This window comes from Hyla sarda, unplaced genomic scaffold (genome assembly GCF_029499605.1).
Source record: "Hyla sarda isolate aHylSar1 unplaced genomic scaffold, aHylSar1.hap1 scaffold_660, whole genome shotgun sequence".
NCBI classification, from domain to species: Eukaryota; Metazoa; Chordata; class Amphibia; order Anura; family Hylidae; genus Hyla; species Hyla sarda.
The window spans coordinates 148113-169075 of record NW_026610676.1 but is presented as its reverse complement, the minus strand read 5'-3'; the positions used below and the strand labels follow the sequence as shown (position 1 = coordinate 169075).

At 46.5% G+C, this 20963-nt stretch overlaps 9 non-coding genes and 1 pseudogene across 9 annotated transcripts; all 10 read left to right on the top strand.

Annotated features, from left to right (window-relative positions):
• The first annotated feature begins 608 nt into the window (after window positions 1–608).
• Window positions 609–799, top strand: LOC130342896 (U2 spliceosomal RNA). Its single transcript, XR_008882356.1, has one exon. It is a non-coding gene; the product is annotated as a U2 spliceosomal RNA (small nuclear RNA).
• A 2095-nt stretch (window positions 800–2894) lies between these two features.
• On the top strand, window positions 2895–3085 carry LOC130342895 (U2 spliceosomal RNA). Its single transcript, XR_008882355.1, has one exon. It is a non-coding gene; the product is annotated as a U2 spliceosomal RNA (small nuclear RNA).
• Window positions 3086–5171: 2086 nt separating this feature from the next.
• On the top strand, window positions 5172–5362 carry LOC130342894 (U2 spliceosomal RNA). Its single transcript, XR_008882354.1, has one exon. It is a non-coding gene; the product is annotated as a U2 spliceosomal RNA (small nuclear RNA).
• A 2077-nt stretch (window positions 5363–7439) lies between these two features.
• Window positions 7440–7630, top strand: LOC130342891 (U2 spliceosomal RNA). Its single transcript, XR_008882352.1, has one exon. It is a non-coding gene; the product is annotated as a U2 spliceosomal RNA (small nuclear RNA).
• A 2086-nt stretch (window positions 7631–9716) lies between these two features.
• Window positions 9717–9907, top strand: LOC130342890 (U2 spliceosomal RNA). The gene has a single exon (XR_008882351.1). It is a non-coding gene; the product is annotated as a U2 spliceosomal RNA (small nuclear RNA).
• A 2091-nt stretch (window positions 9908–11998) lies between these two features.
• On the top strand, window positions 11999–12189 carry LOC130342889 (U2 spliceosomal RNA). The gene has a single exon (XR_008882350.1). It is a non-coding gene; the product is annotated as a U2 spliceosomal RNA (small nuclear RNA).
• A 2075-nt stretch (window positions 12190–14264) lies between these two features.
• LOC130342888 (U2 spliceosomal RNA) lies at window positions 14265–14455 on the top strand. The gene has a single exon (XR_008882349.1). It is a non-coding gene; the product is annotated as a U2 spliceosomal RNA (small nuclear RNA).
• Window positions 14456–16541: 2086 nt separating this feature from the next.
• Window positions 16542–16732, top strand: LOC130342887 (U2 spliceosomal RNA). Its single transcript, XR_008882348.1, has one exon. It is a non-coding gene; the product is annotated as a U2 spliceosomal RNA (small nuclear RNA).
• Window positions 16733–18817: 2085 nt separating this feature from the next.
• Window positions 18818–18977, top strand: LOC130342922 (U2 spliceosomal RNA; annotated as a pseudogene).
• Window positions 18978–19667: 690 nt separating this feature from the next.
• Window positions 19668–19851, top strand: LOC130342915 (U2 spliceosomal RNA). Its single transcript, XR_008882372.1, has one exon. It is a non-coding gene; the product is annotated as a U2 spliceosomal RNA (small nuclear RNA).
• The last annotated feature ends 1112 nt before the right edge of the window (window positions 19852–20963 follow it).

Sequence of the window (20963 nt, the reverse complement as noted above, 5' to 3'; positions counted from 1 at the left end):
CTTCCACAGGCCTTGCAGAGTGTAAACAACAACAACCCAGCTTTGTTGTGTATGTAACCATAGGGATTTGTGATGTCACCTAGAACCTTCACAGCAGCGACAGCTTTATGAGGAGCATCAGCACTGCTCTGCCTGAGCAGAACCATCACCGCCATAGGTTGTCAAATAACCCGGGTTTAACCCACACAGGTAAGTCCAATGGGGTGCAGGCATGTCCTCTATGCTTACAGCTTCCCGTGGGTGTTGGTTTGATACCGTTTGGGGACAGCCAAGGAGGCATCTGCAGGCAACAAAGGTAGGTGTGTGCTTGTGTGTGTGTTTCCTATGCAGATCCTAAGCCCAGTGTCACATGCAAGTAGGAGGAGTAAGAAGGGTTCCTGGCAAATCCGGGTTATGGATTGCATTTAAAAAGGCCCCGTGGGAGTGCAATGGGCCCCTGTCTTGCTGCTTAGCAATAATGGTATGGGTTTAGGTTCTGCTGTGTGTACTGGTGGTTGACTGCCCCCCAGCCCAGAGTGTGCATGGAAAATTGTCTGGCAGCCTCCCTGACAGCAAGCAGTGATAGTGCCCATGAAGGGGACCTTGTTGGGCCCGCCCCTTTCACGGTTATCGCTTCTCGGCCTTTTGGCTAAGATCAAGTGTAGTATCTGTTCTTATCAGTTTAATATCTGATACGTCCCCTATCTGGGGACCATATATTAAATGGATTTTTGAGAACGGGGGCCGATTTCGAAGCTTGCTTCCGTCGCCCTATGCATTGACCCGATATGGCAGTATCTTCGGGTACAGTGCACCACCCCCTTACAGGGTTAAAAAGAAAGATTCCTACTTTCATTGCTACCTGCTTGCTGGCTAGCTAGCCAGCTAGCCAGCCCTGTGGGCCTTGCTGCTGCTGCTGCTGCAGCCAAAAAACAAAAGGTGGTGCTGCTGCTGCTTCTGCTTCTGCTTGTGTCTGGCCGCTGTTGGAGCGTCCAGGCACAGGACTTCTGCTGCTGCTGACTAAATGGCCTCCTTAATTGGATCATTTGAGTAGCCAGCACACCTGTGCAGGTAGGGCATGACATGATAGGCAGCTGCCTTGATAGCGGGTGGGTGCTGAATGTTCCTAATTGACAAAATAAGATTAATGCTTATGAAGAAATATAAAATCTCATCCCTTCCCCAATATCGCGCCACACCCCTACCCCTTAATTCCCTGGTTGAACTTGATGGACATATGTCTTTTTTCGACCGTACTAACTATGTAACTATGTAACATAACATGGGGGGGGGGGGTCTCCTGGCTGTTCACACAGGTGTGTCATTGCTGTACATTGACCATGCATTGCTTCTGTGGTATTGCAAAGGCAAAGACAAATGCTTCCAGCCATCCATTGCACTAATGGATTGGTCATCAGCTGGCTGTCTATGTCCCGCATCAATATAGACCAAAGTACAGAGGGTTAGGCTATGCTATTGTGCACCTACCTGATGCATCAGAAGGTGCGAGGCCCTTGCTAAATTCTGTGCACAGACTTTGAGATCTATGCTTTAGACTGTATCTAAACCTGCTCCAACATGGACTGACATTCTGGCCTACTTTCAGCCGATGCGACTTGTCTGTCGCTGAACAGTCGCTTTTTATGTATTCAGCACCTATGTATAATGTTGTAAAAATGCTCTAGAAGCTAAAGTCGCAGAAATGTCACACATATTTGGCCTGCAACTTTCTGTGCGACAAATTCAGACAGGAAAAATCAGTATAAATCCTTAGAAAATTATCCCCCAGTGTCTCCATCTGCTGGCGGTATTGAATAAGCATTGCTGCACTGATGGGGTATGCATTAGACGAAAAAAAAGAAGAAAAAGAAGAATAATACGCCCAGAAAAGAGGCGAAAAGGAGAAAAACGTAAAAAAACGTGAAAAAAAAGTAAGAGGAAGAGAAGGGAAAAAAAGGTGGAAATGGGTTTAAAAGTGATTTCGGCGGAGAATATATATATATATATATATATATATATATATATATATATATATATATATACGCGCACACACACACATATATATAAACGTATTCTCCGTTGAGATATTGCAGCCGCTGCTGTGTCCAGGCCCAGGAGCCTTAGCACTGTGCTGTGATGTCACTCAATACCACTGACATCACTAGGTGTAAACAACATCTCTCCTTTGCTGTGTATGTGACTATGGAGCTGTTTGGTGATGTCGTCTATTATGGCCTTCATAGAAGCAACAGGAGATTGTTGCATCCATCTAGAACCCTCAGAACTACAGTGCTATGATGTCACTCACTTCCACAGGCCTTGCAGAGTGTAAACAACAACAACCCAGCTTTGTTGTGTATGTAACCATAGGGATTTGTGATGTCACCTAGAACCTTCACAGCAGCGACAGCTTTATGAGGAGCATCAGCACTGCTCTGCCTGAGCAGAACCATCACCGCCATAGGTTGTCAAATAACCCGGGTTTAACCCACACAGGTAAGTCCAATGGGGTGCAGGCATGTCCTCTATGCTTACAGCTTCCCGTGGGTGTTGGTTTGATACCGTTTGGGGACAGCCAAGGAGGCATCTGCAGGCAACAAAGGTAGGTGTGTGCTTGTGTGTGTGTTTCCTATGCAGATCCTAAGCCCAGTGTCACATGCAAGTAGGAGGAGTAAGAAGGGTTCCTGGCAAATCCGGGTTATGGATTGCATTTAAAAAGGCCCCGTGGGAGTGCAATGGGCCCCTGTCTTGCTGCTTAGCAATAATGGTATGGGTTTAGGTTCTGCTGTGTGTACTGGTGGTTGACTGCCCCCCAGCCCAGAGTGTGCATGGAAAATTGTCTGGCAGCCTCCCTGACAGCAAGCAGTGATAGTGCCCATGAAGGGGACCTTGTTGGGCCCGCCCCTTTCACGGTTATCGCTTCTCGGCCTTTTGGCTAAGATCAAGTGTAGTATCTGTTCTTATCAGTTTAATATCTGATACGTCCCCTATCTGGGGACCATATATTAAATGGATTTTTGAGAACGGGGGCCGATTTCGAAGCTTGCTTCCGTCGCCCTATGCATTGACCCGATATGGCAGTATCTTCGGGTACAGTGCACCACCCCCTTACAGGGTTAAAAAGAAAGATTCCTACTTTCATTGCTACCTGCTTGCTGGCTAGCCAGCTAGCCAGCCCTGTGGGCCTTGCTGCTGCTGCTGCTGCAGCCAAAAAACAAAAGGTGGTGCTGCTGCTGCTTCTGCTTCTGCTTGTGTCTGGCCGCTGTTGGAGCGTCCAGGCACAGGACTTCTGCTGCTGCTGACTAAATGGCCTCCTTAATTGGATCATTTGAGTAGCCAGCACACCTGTGCAGGTAGGGCATGACATGATAGGCAGCTGCCTTGATAGCGGGTGGGTGCTGAATGTTCCTAATTGACAAAATAAGATTAATGCTTATGAAGAAATATAAAATCTCATCCCTTCCCCAATATCGCGCCACACCCCTACCCCTTAATTCCCTGGTTGAACTTGATGGACATATGTCTTTTTTCGACCGTACTAACTATGTAACTATGTAACATAACATGGGGGGGGGGGGTCTCCTGGCTGTTCACACAGGTGTGTCATTGCTGTACATTGACCATGCATTGCTTCTGTGGTATTGCAAAGGCAAAGACAAATGCTTCCAGCCATCCATTGCACTAATGGATTGGTCATCAGCTGGCTGTCTATGTCCCGCATCAATATAGACCAAAGTACAGAGGGTTAGGCTATGCTATTGTGCACCTACCTGATGCATCAGAAGGTGCGAGGCCCTTGCTAAATTCTGTGCACAGACTTTGAGATCTATGCTTTAGACTGTATCTAAACCTGCTCCAACATGGACTGACATTCTGGCCTACTTTCAGCCGATGCGACTTGTCTGTCGCTGAACAGTCGCTTTTTATGTATTCAGCACCTATGTATAATGTTTTAAAAATGCTCTAGAAGCTAAAGTCGCAGAAATGTCACACATATTTGGCCTGCAACTTTCTGTGCGACAAATTCAGACAGGAAAAATCAGTATAAATCCTTAGAAAATTATCCCCCAGTGTCTCCATCTGCTGGCGGTATTGAATAAGCATTGCTGCACTGATGGGGTATGCATTAGACGAAAAAAAAGAAGAAAAAGAAGAATAATACGCCCAGAAAAGAGGCGAAAAGGAGAAAAACGTAAAAAAACGTGAAAAAAAAGTAAGAGGAAGAGAAGGGAAAAAAAGGTGGAAATGGGTTTAAAAGTGATTTCGGCGGAGAAATATATATATATATATATATATATATATATATATATATATATATACGCGCACACACACACATATATATAAACGTATTCTCCGTTGAGATATTGCAGCCGCTGCTGTGTCCAGGCCCAGGAGCCTTAGCACTGTGCTGTGATGTCACTCAATACCACTGACATCACTAGGTGTAAACAACATCTCTCCTTTGCTGTGTATGTGACTATGGAGCTGTTTGGTGATGTCGTCTATTATGGCCTTCATAGAAGCAACAGGAGATTGTTGCATCCATCTAGAACCCTCAGAACTACAGTGCTATGATGTCACTCACTTCCACAGGCCTTGCAGAGTGTAAACAACAACAACCCAGCTTTGTTGTGTATGTAACCATAGGGATTTGTGATGTCACCTAGAACCTTCACAGCAGCGACAGCTTTATGAGGAGCATCAGCACTGCTCTGCCTGAGCAGAACCATCACCGCCATAGGTTGTCAAATAACCCGGGTTTAACCCACACAGGTAAGTCCAATGGGGTGCAGGCATGTCCTCTATGCTTACAGCTTCCCGTGGGTGTTGGTTTGATACCGTTTGGGGACAGCCAAGGAGGCATCTGCAGGCAACAAAGGTAGGTGTGTGCTTGTGTGTGTGTTTCCTATGCAGATCCTAAGCCCAGTGTCACATGCAAGTAGGAGGAGTAAGAAGGGTTCCTGGCAAATCCGGGTTATGGATTGCATTTAAAAAGGCCCCGTGGGAGTGCAATGGGCCCCTGTCTTGCTGCTTAGCAATAATGGTATGGGTTTAGGTTCTGCTGTGTGTACTGGTGGTTGACTGCCCCCCAGCCCAGAGTGTGCATGGAAAATTGTCTGGCAGCCTCCCTGACAGCAAGCAGTGATAGTGCCCATGAAGGGGACCTTGTTGGGCCCGCCCCTTTCACGGTTATCGCTTCTCGGCCTTTTGGCTAAGATCAAGTGTAGTATCTGTTCTTATCAGTTTAATATCTGATACGTCCCCTATCTGGGGACCATATATTAAATGGATTTTTGAGAACGGGGGCCGATTTCGAAGCTTGCTTCCGTCGCCCTATGCATTGACCCGATATGGCAGTATCTTCGGGTACAGTGCACCACCCCCTTACAGGGTTAAAAAGAAAGATTCCTACTTTCATTGCTACCTGCTTGCTGGCTAGCCAGCTAGCCAGCCCTGTGGGCCTTGCTGCTGCTGCTGCTGCAGCCAAAAAACAAAAGGTGGTGCTGCTGCTGCTTCTGCTTCTGCTTGTGTCTGGCCGCTGTTGGAGCGTCCAGGCACAGGACTTCTGCTGCTGCTGACTAAATGGCCTCCTTAATTGGATCATTTGAGTAGCCAGCACACCTGTGCAGGTAGGGCATGACATGATAGGCAGCTGCCTTGATAGCGGGTGGGTGCTGAATGTTCCTAATTGACAAAATAAGATTAATGCTTATGAAGAAATATAAAATCTCATCCCTTCCCCAATATCGCGCCACACCCCTACCCCTTAATTCCCTGGTTGAACTTGATGGACATATGTCTTTTTTCGACCGTACTAACTATGTAACTATGTAACATAACATGGGGGGGGGGGGTCTCCTGGCTGTTCACACAGGTGTGTCATTGCTGTACATTGACCATGCATTGCTTCTGTGGTATTGCAAAGGCAAAGACAAATGCTTCCAGCCATCCATTGCACTAATGGATTGGTCATCAGCTGGCTGTCTATGTCCCGCATCAATATAGACCAAAGTACAGAGGGTTAGGCTATGCTATTGTGCACCTACCTGATGCATCAGAAGGTGCGAGGCCCTTGCTAAATTCTGTGCACAGACTTTGAGATCTATGCTTTAGACTGTATCTAAACCTGCTCCAACATGGACTGACATTCTGGCCTACTTTCAGCCGATGCGACTTGTCTGTCGCTGAACAGTCGCTTTTTATGTATTCAGCACCTATGTATAATGTTGTAAAAATGCTCTAGAAGCTAAAGTCGCAGAAATGTCACACATATTTGGCCTGCAACTTTCTGTGCGACAAATTCAGACAGGAAAAATCAGTATAAATCCTTAGAAAATTATCCCCCAGTGTCTCCATCTGCTGGCGGTATTGAATAAGCATTGCTGCACTGATGGGGTATGCATTAGACGAAAAAAAAGAAGAAAAAGAAGAATAATACGCCCAGAAAAGAGGCGAAAAGGAGAAAAACGTAAAAAAACGTGAAAAAAAAGTAAGAGGAAGAGAAGGGAAAAAAAGGTGGAAATGGGTTTAAAAGTGATTTCGGCGGAGAATATATATATATATATATATATATATATATATATATACGCGCACACACACACATATATATAAACGTATTCTCCGTTGAGATATTGCAGCCGCTGCTGTGTCCAGGCCCAGGAGCCTTAGCACTGTGCTGTGATGTCACTCAATACCACTGACATCACTAGGTGTAAACAACATCTCTCCTTTGCTGTGTATGTGACTATGGAGCTGTTTGGTGATGTCGTCTATTATGGCCTTCATAGAAGCAACAGGAGATTGTTGCATCCATCTAGAACCCTCAGAACTACAGTGCTATGATGTCACTCACTTCCACAGGCCTTGCAGAGTGTAAACAACAACAACCCAGCTTTGTTGTGTATGTAACCATAGGGATTTGTGATGTCACCTAGAACCTTCACAGCAGCGACAGCTTTATGAGGAGCATCAGCACTGCTCTGCCTGAGCAGAACCATCACCGCCATAGGTTGTCAAATAACCCGGGTTTAACCCACACAGGTAAGTCCAATGGGGTGCAGGCATGTCCTCTATGCTTACAGCTTCCCGTGGGTGTTGGTTTGATACCGTTTGGGGACAGCCAAGGAGGCATCTGCAGGCAACAAAGGTAGGTGTGTGCTTGTGTGTGTGTTTCCTATGCAGATCCTAAGCCCAGTGTCACATGCAAGTAGGAGGAGTAAGAAGGGTTCCTGGCAAATCCGGGTTATGGATTGCATTTAAAAAGGCCCCGTGGGAGTGCAATGGGCCCCTGTCTTGCTGCTTAGCAATAATGGTATGGGTTTAGGTTCTGCTGTGTGTACTGGTGGTTGACTGCCCCCCAGCCCAGAGTGTGCATGGAAAATTGTCTGGCAGCCTCCCTGACAGCAAGCAGTGATAGTGCCCATGAAGGGGACCTTGTTGGGCCCGCCCCTTTCACGGTTATCGCTTCTCGGCCTTTTGGCTAAGATCAAGTGTAGTATCTGTTCTTATCAGTTTAATATCTGATACGTCCCCTATCTGGGGACCATATATTAAATGGATTTTTGAGAACGGGGGCCGATTTCGAAGCTTGCTTCCGTCGCCCTATGCATTGACCCGATATGGCAGTATCTTCGGGTACAGTGCACCACCCCCTTACAGGGTTAAAAAGAAAGATTCCTACTTTCATTGCTACCTGCTTGCTGGCTAGCCAGCTAGCCAGCCCTGTGGGCCTTGCTGCTGCTGCTGCTGCAGCCAAAAAACAAAAGGTGGTGCTGCTGCTGCTTCTGCTTGTGTCTGGCCGCTGTTGGAGCGTCCAGGCACAGGACTTCTGCTGCTGCTGACTAAATGGCCTCCTTAATTGGATCATTTGAGTAGCCAGCACACCTGTGCAGGTAGGGCATGACATGATAGGCAGCTGCCTTGATAGCGGGTGGGTGCTGAATGTTCCTAATTGACAAAATAAGATTAATGCTTATGAAGAAATATAAAATCTCATCCCTTCCCCAATATCGCGCCACACCCCTACCCCTTAATTCCCTGGTTGAACTTGATGGACATATGTCTTTTTTCGACCGTACTAACTATGTAACTATGTAACATAACATGGGGGGGGGGGGTCTCCTGGCTGTTCACACAGGTGTGTCATTGCTGTACATTGACCATGCATTGCTTCTGTGGTATTGCAAAGGCAAAGACAAATGCTTCCAGCCATCCATTGCACTAATGGATTGGTCATCAGCTGGCTGTCTATGTCCCGCATCAATATAGACCAAAGTACAGAGGGTTAGGCTATGCTATTGTGCACCTACCTGATGCATCAGAAGGTGCGAGGCCCTTGCTAAATTCTGTGCACAGACTTTGAGATCTATGCTTTAGACTGTATCTAAACCTGCTCCAACATGGACTGACATTCTGGCCTACTTTCAGCCGATGCGACTTGTCTGTCGCTGAACAGTCGCTTTTTATGTATTCAGCACCTATGTATAATGTTGTAAAAATGCTCTAGAAGCTAAAGTCGCAGAAATGTCACACATATTTGGCCTGCAACTTTCTGTACGACAAATTCAGACAGGAAAAATCAGTATAAATCCTTAGAAAATTATCCCCCAGTGTCTCCATCTGCTGGCGGTATTGAATAAGCATTGCTGCACTGATGGGGTATGCATTAGACGAAAAAAAAGAAGAAAAAGAAGAATAATACGCCCAGAAAAGAGGCGAAAAGGAGAAAAACGTAAAAAAACGTGAAAAAAAAGTAAGAGGAAGAGAAGGGAAAAAAAGGTGGAAATGGGTTTAAAAGTGATTTCGGCGGAGAAATATATATATATATATATATATATATATATATATATATATATATATATATACGCGCACACACACACATATATATAAACGTATTCTCCGTTGAGATATTGCAGCCGCTGCTGTGTCCAGGCCCAGGAGCCTTAGCACTGTGCTGTGATGTCACTCAATACCACTGACATCACTAGGTGTAAACAACATCTCTCCTTTGCTGTGTATGTGACTATGGAGCTGTTTGGTGATGTCGTCTATTATGGCCTTCATAGAAGCAACAGGAGATTGTTGCATCCATCTAGAACCCTCAGAACTACAGTGCTATGATGTCACTCACTTCCACAGGCCTTGCAGAGTGTAAACAACAACAACCCAGCTTTGTTGTGTATGTAACCATAGGGATTTGTGATGTCACCTAGAACCTTCACAGCAGCGACAGCTTTATGAGGAGCATCAGCACTGCTCTGCCTGAGCAGAACCATCACCGCCATAGGTTGTCAAATAACCCGGGTTTAACCCACACAAGTAAGTCCAATGGGGTGCAGGCATGTCCTCTATGCTTACAGCTTCCCGTGGGTGTTGGTTTGATACCGTTTGGGGACAGCCAAGGAGGCATCTGCAGGCAACAAAGGTAGGTGTGTGCTTGTGTGTGTGTTTCCTATGCAGATCCTAAGCCCAGTGTCACATGCAAGTAGGAGGAGTAAGAAGGGTTCCTGGCAAATCCGGGTTATGGATTGCATTTAAAAAGGCCCCGTGGGAGTGCAATGGGCCCCTGTCTTGCTGCTTAGCAATAATGGTATGGGTTTAGGTTCTGCTGTGTGTACTGGTGGTTGACTGCCCCCCAGCCCAGAGTGTGCATGGAAAATTGTCTGACAGCCTCCCTGACAGCAAGCAGTGATAGTGCCCATGAAGGGGACCTTGTTGGGCCCGCCCCTTTCACGGTTATCGCTTCTCGGCCTTTTGGCTAAGATCAAGTGTAGTATCTGTTCTTATCAGTTTAATATCTGATACGTCCCCTATCTGGGGACCATATATTAAATGGATTTTTGAGAACGGGGGCCGATTTCGAAGCTTGCTTCCGTCGCCCTATGCATTGACCCGATATGGCAGTATCTTCGGGTACAGTGCACCACCCCCTTACAGGGTTAAAAAGAAAGATTCCTACTTTCATTGCTACCTGCTTGCTGGCTAGCCAGCTAGCCAGCCCTGTGGGCCTTGCTGCTGCTGCTGCTGCAGCCAAAAAACAAAAGGTGGTGCTGCTGCTGCTTCTGCTTCTGCTTGTGTCTGGCCGCTGTTGGAGCGTCCAGGCACAGGACTTCTGCTGCTGCTGACTAAATGGCCTCCTTAATTGGATCATTTGAGTAGCCAGCACACCTGTGCAGGTAGGGCATGACATGATAGGCAGCTGCCTTGATAGCGGGTGGGTGCTGAATGTTCCTAATTGACAAAATAAGATTAATGCTTATGAAGAAATATAAAATCTCATCCCTTCCCCAATATCGCGCCACACCCCTACCCCTTAATTCCCTGGTTGAACTTGATGGACATATGTCTTTTTTCGACCGTACTAACTATGTAACTATGTAACATAACATGGGGGGGGGGGGGGGTCTCCTGGCTGTTCACACAGGTGTGTCATTGCTGTACATTGACCATGCATTGCTTCTGTGGTATTGCAAAGGCAAAGACAAATGCTTCCAGCCATCCATTGCACTAATGGATTGGTCATCAGCTGGCTGTCTATGTCCCGCATCAATATAGACCAAAGTACAGAGGGTTAGGCTATGCTATTGTGCACCTACCTGATGCATCAGAAGGTGCGAGGCCCTTGCTAAATTCTGTGCACAGACTTTGAGATCTATGCTTTAGACTGTATCTAAACCTGCTCCAACATGGACTGACATTCTGGCCTACTTTCAGCCGATGCGACTTGTCTGTCGCTGAACAGTCGCTTTTTATGTATTCAGCACCTATGTATAATGTTGTAAAAATGCTCTAGAAGCTAAAGTCGCAGAAATGTCACACATATTTGGCCTGCAACTTTCTGTGCGACAAATTCAGACAGGAAAAATCAGTATAAATCCTTAGAAAATTATCCCCCAGTGTCTCCATCTGCTGGCGGTATTGAATAAGCATTGCTGCACTGATGGGGTATGCATTAGACGAAAAAAAAGAAGAAAAAGAAGAATAATACGCCCAGAAAAGAGGCGAAAAGGAGAAAAACGTAAAAAAACGTGAAAAAAAAGTAAGAGGAAGAGAAGGGAAAAAAAGGTGGAAATGGGTTTAAAAGTGATTTCGGCGGAGAAATATATATATATATATATATATATATATATATATATATATATATATACGCGCACACACACACATATATATAAACGTATTCTCCGTTGAGATATTGCAGCCGCTGCTGTGTCCAGGCCCAGGAGCCTTAGCACTGTGCTGTGATGTCACTCAATACCACTGACATCACTAGGTGTAAACAACATCTCTCCTTTGCTGTGTATGTGACTATGGAGCTGTTTGGTGATGTCGTCTATTATGGCCTTCATAGAAGCAACAGGAGATTGTTGCATCCATCTAGAACCCTCAGAACTACAGTGCTATGATGTCACTCACTTCCACAGGCCTTGCAGAGTGTAAACAACAACAACCCAGCTTTGTTGTGTATGTAACCATAGGGATTTGTGATGTCACCTAGAACCTTCACAGCAGCGACAGCTTTATGAGGAGCATCAGCACTGCTCTGCCTGAGCAGAACCATCACCGCCATAGGTTGTCAAATAACCCGGGTTTAACCCACACAGGTAAGTCCAATGGGGTGCAGGCATGTCCTCTATGCTTACAGCTTCCCGTGGGTGTTGGTTTGATACCGTTTGGGGACAGCCAAGGAGGCATCTGCAGGCAACAAAGGTAGGTGTGTGCTTGTGTGTGTGTTTCCTATGCAGATCCTAAGCCCAGTGTCACATGCAAGTAGGAGGAGTAAGAAGGGTTCCTGGCAAATCCGGGTTATGGATTGCATTTAAAAAGGCCCCGTGGGAGTGCAATGGGCCCCTGTCTTGCTGCTTAGCAATAATGGTATGGGTTTAGGTTCTGCTGTGTGTACTGGTGGTTGACTGCCCCCCAGCCCAGAGTGTGCATGGAAAATTGTCTGGCAGCCTCCCTGACAGCAAGCAGTGATAGTGCCCATGAAGGGGACCTTGTTGGGCCCGCCCCTTTCACGGTTATCGCTTCTCGGCCTTTTGGCTAAGATCAAGTGTAGTATCTGTTCTTATCAGTTTAATATCTGATACGTCCCCTATCTGGGGACCATATATTAAATGGATTTTTGAGAACGGGGGCCGATTTCGAAGCTTGCTTCCGTCGCCCTATGCATTGACCCGATATGGCAGTATCTTCGGGTACAGTGCACCACCCCCTTACAGGGTTAAAAAGAAAGATTCCTACTTTCATTGCTACCTGCTTGCTGGCTAGCCAGCTAGCCAGCCCTGTGGGCCTTGCTGCTGCTGCTGCTGCAGCCAAAAAACAAAAGGTGGTGCTGCTGCTGCTTCTGCTTCTGCTTGTGTCTGGCCGCTGTTGGAGCGTCCAGGCACAGGACTTCTGCTGCTGCTGACTAAATGGCCTCCTTAATTGGATCATTTGAGTAGCCAGCACACCTGTGCAGGTAGGGCATGACATGATAGGCAGCTGCCTTGATAGCGGGTGGGTGCTGAATGTTCCTAATTGACAAAATAAGATTAATGCTTATGAAGAAATATAAAATCTCATCCCTTCCCCAATATCGCGCCACACCCCTACCCCTTAATTCCCTGGTTGAACTTGATGGACATATGTCTTTTTTCGACCGTACTAACTATGTAACTATGTAACATAACATGGGGGGGGGGGGGGGTCTCCTGGCTGTTCACACAGGTGTGTCATTGCTGTACATTGACCATGCATTGCTTCTGTGGTATTGCAAAGGCAAAGACAAATGCTTCCAGCCATCCATTGCACTAATGGATTGGTCATCAGCTGGCTGTCTATGTCCCGCATCAATATAGACCAAAGTACAGAGGGTTAGGCTATGCTATTGTGCACCTACCTGATGCATCAGAAGGTGCGAGGCCCTTGCTAAATTCTGTGCACAGACTTTGAGATCTATGCTTTAGACTGTATCTAAACCTGCTCCAACATGGACTGACATTCTGGCCTACTTTCAGCCGATGCGACTTGTCTGTCGCTGAACAGTCGCTTTTTATGTATTCAGCACCTATGTATAATGTTGTAAAAATGCTCTAGAAGCTAAAGTCGCAGAAATGTCACACATATTTGGCCTGCAACTTTCTGTGCGACAAATTCAGACAGGAAAAATCAGTATAAATCCTTAGAAAATTATCCCCCAGTGTCTCCATCTGCTGGCGGTATTGAATAAGCATTGCTGCACTGATGGGGTATGCATTAGACGAAAAAAAAGAAGAAAAAGAAGAATAATACGCCCAGAAAAGAGGCGAAAAGGAGAAAAACGTAAAAAAACGTGAAAAAAAAGTAAGAGGAAGAGAAGGGAAAAAAAGGTGGAAATGGGTTTAAAAGTGATTTCGGCGGAGAAATATATATATATATATATATATATATATATACGCGCACACACACACATATATATAAACGTATTCTCCGTTGAGATATTGCAGCCGCTGCTGTGTCCAGGCCCAGGAGCCTTAGCACTGTGCTGTGATGTCACTCAATACCACTGACATCACTAGGTGTAAACAACATCTCTCCTTTGCTGTGTATGTGACTATGGAGCTGTTTGGTGATGTCGTCTATTATGGCCTTCATAGAAGCAACAGGAGATTGTTGCATCCATCTAGAACCCTCAGAACTACAGTGCTATGATGTCACTCACTTCCACAGGCCTTGCAGAGTGTAAACAACAACAACCCAGCTTTGTTGTGTATGTAACCATAGGGATTTGTGATGTCACCTAGAACCTTCACAGCAGCGACAGCTTTATGAGGAGCATCAGCACTGCTCTGCCTGAGCAGAACCATCACCGCCATAGGTTGTCAAATAACCCGGGTTTAACCCACACAGGTAAGTCCAATGGGGTGCAGGCATGTCCTCTATGCTTACAGCTTCCCGTGGGTGTTGGTTTGATACCGTTTGGGGACAGCCAAGGAGGCATCTGCAGGCAACAAAGGTAGGTGTGTGCTTGTGTGTGTGTTTCCTATGCAGATCCTAAGCCCAGTGTCACATGCAAGTAGGAGGAGTAAGAAGGGTTCCTGGCAAATCCGGGTTATGGATTGCATTTAAAAAGGCCCCGTGGGAGTGCAATGGGCCCCTGTCTTGCTGCTTAGCAATAATGGTATGGGTTTAGGTTCTGCTGTGTGTACTGGTGGTTGACTGCCCCCCAGCCCAGAGTGTGCATGGAAAATTGTCTGGCAGCCTCCCTGACAGCAAGCAGTGATAGTGCCCATGAAGGGGACCTTGTTGGGCCCGCCCCTTTCACGGTTATCGCTTCTCGGCCTTTTGGCTAAGATCAAGTGTAGTATCTGTTCTTATCAGTTTAATATCTGATACGTCCCCTATCTGGGGACCATATATTAAATGGATTTTTGAGAACGGGGGCCGATTTCGAAGCTTGCTTCCGTCGCCCTATGCATTGACCCGATATGGCAGTATCTTCGGGTACAGTGCACCACCCCCTTACAGGGTTAAAAAGAAAGATTCCTACTTTCATTGCTACCTGCTTGCTGGCTAGCCAGCTAGCCAGCCCTGTGGGCCTTGCTGCTGCTGCTGCTGCAGCCAAAAAACAAAAGGTGGTGCTGCTGCTGCTTCTGCTTCTGCTTGTGTCTGGCCGCTGTTGGAGCGTCCAGGCACAGGACTTCTGCTGCTGCTGACTAAATGGCCTCCTTAATTGGATCATTTGAGTAGCCAGCACACCTGTGCAGGTAGGGCATGACATGATAGGCAGCTGCCTTGATAGCGGGTGGGTGCTGAATGTTCCTAATTGACAAAATAAGATTAATGCTTATGAAGAAATATAAAATCTCATCCCTTCCCCAATATCGCGCCACACCCCTACCCCTTAATTCCCTGGTTGAACTTGATGGACATATGTCTTTTTTCGACCGTACTAACTATGTAACTATGTAACATAACATGGGGGGGGGGGGGGTCTCCTGGCTGTTCACACAGGTGTGTCATTGCTGTACATTGACCATGCATTGCTTCTGTGGTATTGCAAAGGCAAAGACAAATGCTTCCAGCCATCCATTGCACTAATGGATTGGTCATCAGCTGGCTGTCTATGTCCCGCATCAATATAGACCAAAGTACAGAGGGTTAGGCTATGCTATTGTGCACCTACCTGATGCATCAGAAGGTGCGAGGCCCTTGCTAAATTCTGTGCACAGACTTTGAGATCTATGCTTTAGACTGTATCTAAACCTGCTCCAACATGGACTGACATTCTGGCCTACTTTCAGCCGATGCGACTTGTCTGTCGCTGAACAGTCGCTTTTTATGTATTCAGCACCTATGTATAATGTTGTAAAAATGCTCTAGAAGCTAAAGTCGCAGAAATGTCACACATATTTGGCCTGCAACTTTCTGTGCGACAAATTCAGACAGGAAAAATCAGTATAAATCCTTAGAAAATTATCCCCCAGTGTCTCCATCTGCTGGCGGTATTGAATAAGCATTGCTGCACTGATGGGGTATGCATTAGACGAAAAAAAAGAAGAAAAAGAAGAATAATACGCCCAGAAAAGAGGCGAAAAGGAGAAAAACGTAAAAAAACGTGAAAAAAAAGTAAGAGGAAGAGAAGGGAAAAAAAGGTGGAAATGGGTTTAAAAGTGATTTCGGCGGAGAAATATATATATATATATATATATATATATATATATATATATATACGCGCACACACACACATATATATAAACGTATTCTCCGTTGAGATATTGCAGCCGCTGCTGTGTCCAGGCCCAGGAGCCTTAGCACTGTGCTGTGATGTCACTCAATACCACTGACATCACTAGGTGTAAACAACATCTCTCCTTTGCTGTGTATGTGACTATGGAGCTGTTTGGTGATGTCGTCTATTATGGCCTTCATAGAAGCAACAGGAGATTGTTGCATCCATCTAGAACCCTCAGAACTACAGTGCTATGATGTCACTCACTTCCACAGGCCTTGCAGAGTGTAAACAACAACAACCCAGCTTTGTTGTGTATGTAACCATAGGGATTTGTGATGTCACCTAGAACCTTCACAGCAGCGACAGCTTTATGAGGAGCATCAGCACTGCTCTGCCTGAGCAGAACCATCACCGCCATAGGTTGTCAAATAACCCGGGTTTAACCCACACAGGTAAGTCCAATGGGGTGCAGGCATGTCCTCTATGCTTACAGCTTCCCGTGGGTGTTGGTTTGATACCGTTTGGGGACAGCCAAGGAGGCATCTGCAGGCAACAAAGGTAGGTGTGTGCTTGTGTGTGTGTTTCCTATGCAGATCCTAAGCCCAGTGTCACATGCAAGTAGGAGGAGTAAGAAGGGTTCCTGGCAAATCCGGGTTATGGATTGCATTTAAAAAGGCCCCGTGGGAGTGCAATGGGCCCCTGTCTTGCTGCTTAGCAATAATGGTATGGGTTTAGGTTCTGCTGTGTGTACTGGTGGTTGACTGCCCCCCAGCCCAGAGTGTGCATGGAAAATTGTCTGGCAGCCTCCCTGACAGCAAGCAGTGATAGTGCCCATGAAGGGGACCTTGTTGGGCCCGCCCCTTTCACGGTTATCGCTTCTCGGCCTTTTGGCTAAGATCAAGTGTAGTATCTGTTCTTATCAGTTTAATATCTGATACGTCCCCTATCTGGGGACCATATATTAAATGGATTTTTGAGAACGGGGGCCGATTTCGAAGCTTGCTTCCGTCGCCCTATGCATTGACCCGATATGGCAGTATCTTCGGGTACAGTGCACCACCCCCTTACAGGGTTAAAAAGAAAGATTCCTACTTTCATTGCTACCTGCTTGCTGGCTAGCCAGCTAGCCAGCCCTGTGGGCCTTGCTGCTGCTGCTGCTGCAGCCAAAAAACAAAAGGTGGTGCTGCTGCTGCTTCTGCTTCTGCTTGTGTCTGGCCGCTGTTGGAGCGTCCAGGCACAGGACTTCTGCTGCTGCTGACTAAATGGCCTCCTTAATTGGATCATTTGAGTAGCCAGCACACCTGTGCAGGTAGGGCATGACATGATAGGCAGCTGCCTTGATAGCGGGTGGGTGCTGAATGTTCCTAATTGACAAAATAAGATTAATGCTTATGAAGAAATATAAAATCTCATCCCTTCCCCAATATCGCGCCACACCCCTACCCCTTAATTCCCTGGTTGAACTTGATGGACATATGTCTTTTTTCGACCGTACTAACTATGTAACTATGTAACATAACATGGGGGGGGGGGTCTCCTGGCTGTTCACACAGGTGTGTCATTGCTGTACATTGACCATGCATTGCTTCTGTGGTATTGCAAAGGCAAAGACAAATGCTTCCAGCCATCCATTGCACTAATGGATTGGTCATCAGCTGGCTGTCTATGTCCCGCATCAATATAGACCAAAGTACAGAGGGTTAGGCTATGCTATTGTGCACCTACCTGATGCATCAGAAGGTGCGAGGCCCTTGCTAAATTCTGTGCACAGACTTTGAGATCTATGCTTTAGACTGTATCTAAACCTGCTCCAACATGGACTGACATTCTGGCCTACTTTCAGCCGATGCGACTTGTCTGTCGCTGAACAGTCGCTTTTTATGTATTCAGCACCTATGTATAATGTTGTAAAAATGCTCTAGAAGCTAAAGTCGCAGAAATGTCACACATATTTGGCCTGCAACTTTCTGTGCGACAAATTCAGACAGGAAAAATCAGTATAAATCCTTAGAAAATTATCCCCCAGTGTCTCCATCTGCTGGCGGTATTGAATAAGCATTGCTGCACTGATGGGGTATGCATTAGACGAAAAAAAAGAAGAAAAAGAAGAATAATACGCCCAGAAAAGAGGCGAAAAGGAGAAAAACGTAAAAAAACGTGAAAAAAAAGTAAGAGGAAGAGAAGGGAAAAAAAGGTGGAAATGGGTTTAAAAGTGATTTCGGCGGAGAAATATATATATATATATATATATATATATATATATATATATATATACGCGCACACACACACATATATATAAACGTATTCTCCGTTGAGATATTGCAGCCGCTGCTGTGTCCAGGCCCAGGAGCCTTAGCACTGTGCTGTGATGTCACTCAATACCACTGACATCACTAGGTGTAAACAACATCTCTCCTTTGCTGTGTATGTGACTATGGAGCTGTTTGGTGATGTCGTCTATTATGGCCTTCATAGAAGCAACAGGAGATTGTTGCATCCATCTAGAACCCTCAGAACTACAGTGCTATGATGTCACTCACTTCCACAGGCCTTGCAGAGTGTAAACAACAACAACCCAGCTTTGTTGTGTATGTAACCATAGGGATTTGTGATGTCACCTAGAACCTTCACAGCAGCGACAGCTTTATGAGGAGCATCAGCACTGCTCTGCCTGAGCAGAACCATCACCGCCATAGGTTGTCAAATAACCCGGGTTTAACCCACACAGGTAAGTCCAATGGGGTGCAGGCATGTCCTCTATGCTTACAGCTTCCCGTGGGTGTTGGTTTGATACCGTTTGGGGACAGCCAAGGAGGCATCTGCAGGCAACAAAGGTAGGTGTGTGCTTGTGTGTGTGTTTCCTATGCAGATCCTAAGCCCAGTGTCACATGCAAGTAGGAGGAGTAAGAAGGGTTCCTGGCAAATCCGGGTTATGGATTGCATTTAAAAAGGCCCCGTGGGAGTGCAATGGGCCCCTGTCTTGCTGCTTAGCAATAATGGTATGGGTTTAGGTTCTGCTGTGTGTACTGGTGGTTGACTGCCCCCCAGCCCAGAGTGTGCATGGAAAATTGTCTGGCAGCCTCCCTGACAGCAAGCAGTGATAGTGCCCATGAAGGGGACCTTGTTGGGCCCGCCCCTTTCACGGTTATCGCTTCTCGGCCTTTTGGCTAAGATCAAGTGTAGTATCTGTTCTTATCAGTTTTCATGCTGGCGGGGATGGGTGCTGCATGGAGGATGCAGGTGTACCAGGGCTTTCCGGGGCTGGTTCTGAGGAATCAGCTCGACGGCTGCCCCGATGTGACCTGTTCCCTCCGGGTCTCGCCATGAGGCTGAGAGGGTCTAGAGCCGAGGTACTTTTGTGCCTCGGGGAGTGGTGACCCCGAGGTGCCGAAACTCACTGGGAGGATAGACTCACTGAGTTGAAGCACGGGCACCATAATCTCTTCACCTTGTGGCACTCACCTCTTGATTCCCGGCCTTCTGGCTAGGATCAGAGAAATTTTTATAGATCCGGCCGGATGTCCGGGCAGTATATCTGCACACATTCACTTATTTATTTATTTTTCGTCACTGTGTCACTTTTTGCGTGTTGTGTGTTCACAGGATTTGTCAGGATGCGGTAGCCCTTCTGGGTGTCCCTCCTGGCGGTCTAGGGGAGGTGTGTGTGGCCATTAGGTTCCGCACCTCCCTGCAAACACCCCGGGTACTCCTGCTTGGCAGGGTACCTACCGTAATCGGCTCTGCGGGCAGATACCTTGGCTAACGCCAAGGGGGATGCCGGGAGCATTTGTGGTCCCCTAGTAGCTTCGGCGAAAAGGGACATCGAACCTGGAACCTCGCAGGTACCTTTTGGTCCGGAGGCGAAGGGTAAGGTTTGTTGGGGGGCCTCTCTCCTATCGGAGAAGGGCTTGCGATAGACCGCATCCTTTGTGCACGTTTTTTTAGTGTAACACGTTTGCACTTTTTCTTGCACTTTGGGTGAATCGAAAGCACGTTCCTCGGCTTTAGATAAAAAAAAAAAAAAAAAATCTGTTCTTATCAGTTTAATATCTGATACGTCCCCTATCTGGGGACCATATATTAAATGGATTTTTGAGAACGGGGGCCGATTTCGAAGCTTGCTTCCGTCGCCCTATGCATTGACCCGATATGGCAGTATCTTCGGGTACAGTGCACCTCCCCCTTACAGGGTTAAAAAGAAAGATTCCTACTTTCATTGCTACCTGCTTGCTGGCTAGCCAGCTAGCCAGCCCTGTGGGCCTTGCTGCTGCTGCTGCTGCAGCCAAAAAACAAAAGGTGGTGCTGCTGCTGCTTCTGCTTCTGCTTGTGTCTGGCCGCTGTTGGAGCGTCCAGGCACAGGACTTCTGCTGCTGCTGACTAAATGGCCTCCTTAATTGGATCATTTGAGTAGCCAGCACACCTGTGCAGGTAGGGCATGACATGATAGGCAGCTGCCTTGATAGCGGGTGGGTGCTGAATGTTCCTAATTGACAAAATAAGATTAATGCTTATGAAGAAATATAAAATCTCATCCCTTCCCCAATATCGCGCCACACCCCTACCCCTTAATTCCCTGGTTGAACTTGATGGACATATGTCTTTTTTCGACCGTACTAACTATGTAACTATGTAACATAACATGGGGGGGGGGGGGGTCTCCTGGCTGTTCACACAGGTGTGTCATTGCTGTACATTGACCATGCATTGCTTCTGTGGTATTGCAAAGGCAAAGACAAATGCTTCCAGCCATCCATTGCACTAATGGATTGGTCATCAGCTGGCTGTCTATGTCCCGCATCAATATAGACCAAAGTACAGAGGGTTAGGCTATGCTATTGTGCACCTACCTGATGCATCAGAAGGTGCGAGGCCCTTGCTAAATTCTGTGCACAGACTTTGAGATCTATGCTTTAGACTGTATCTAAACCTGCTCCAACATGGACTGACATTCTGGCCTACTTTCAGCCGATGCGACTTGTCTGTCGCTGAACAGTCGCTTTTTATGTATTCAGCACCTATGTATAATGTTGTAAAAATGCTCTAGAAGCTAAAGTCGCAGAAATGTCACACATATTTGGCCTGCAACTTTCTGTGCGACAAATTCAGACAGGAAAAATCAGTATAAATCCTTAGAAAATTATCCCCCAGTGTCTCCATCTGCTGGCGGTATTGAATAAGCATTGCTGCACTGATGGGGTATGCATTAGACGAAAAAAAAGAAGAAAAAGAAGAATAATACGCCCAGAAAAGAGGCGAAAAGGAGAAAAACGTAAAAAAACGTGAAAAAAAAGTA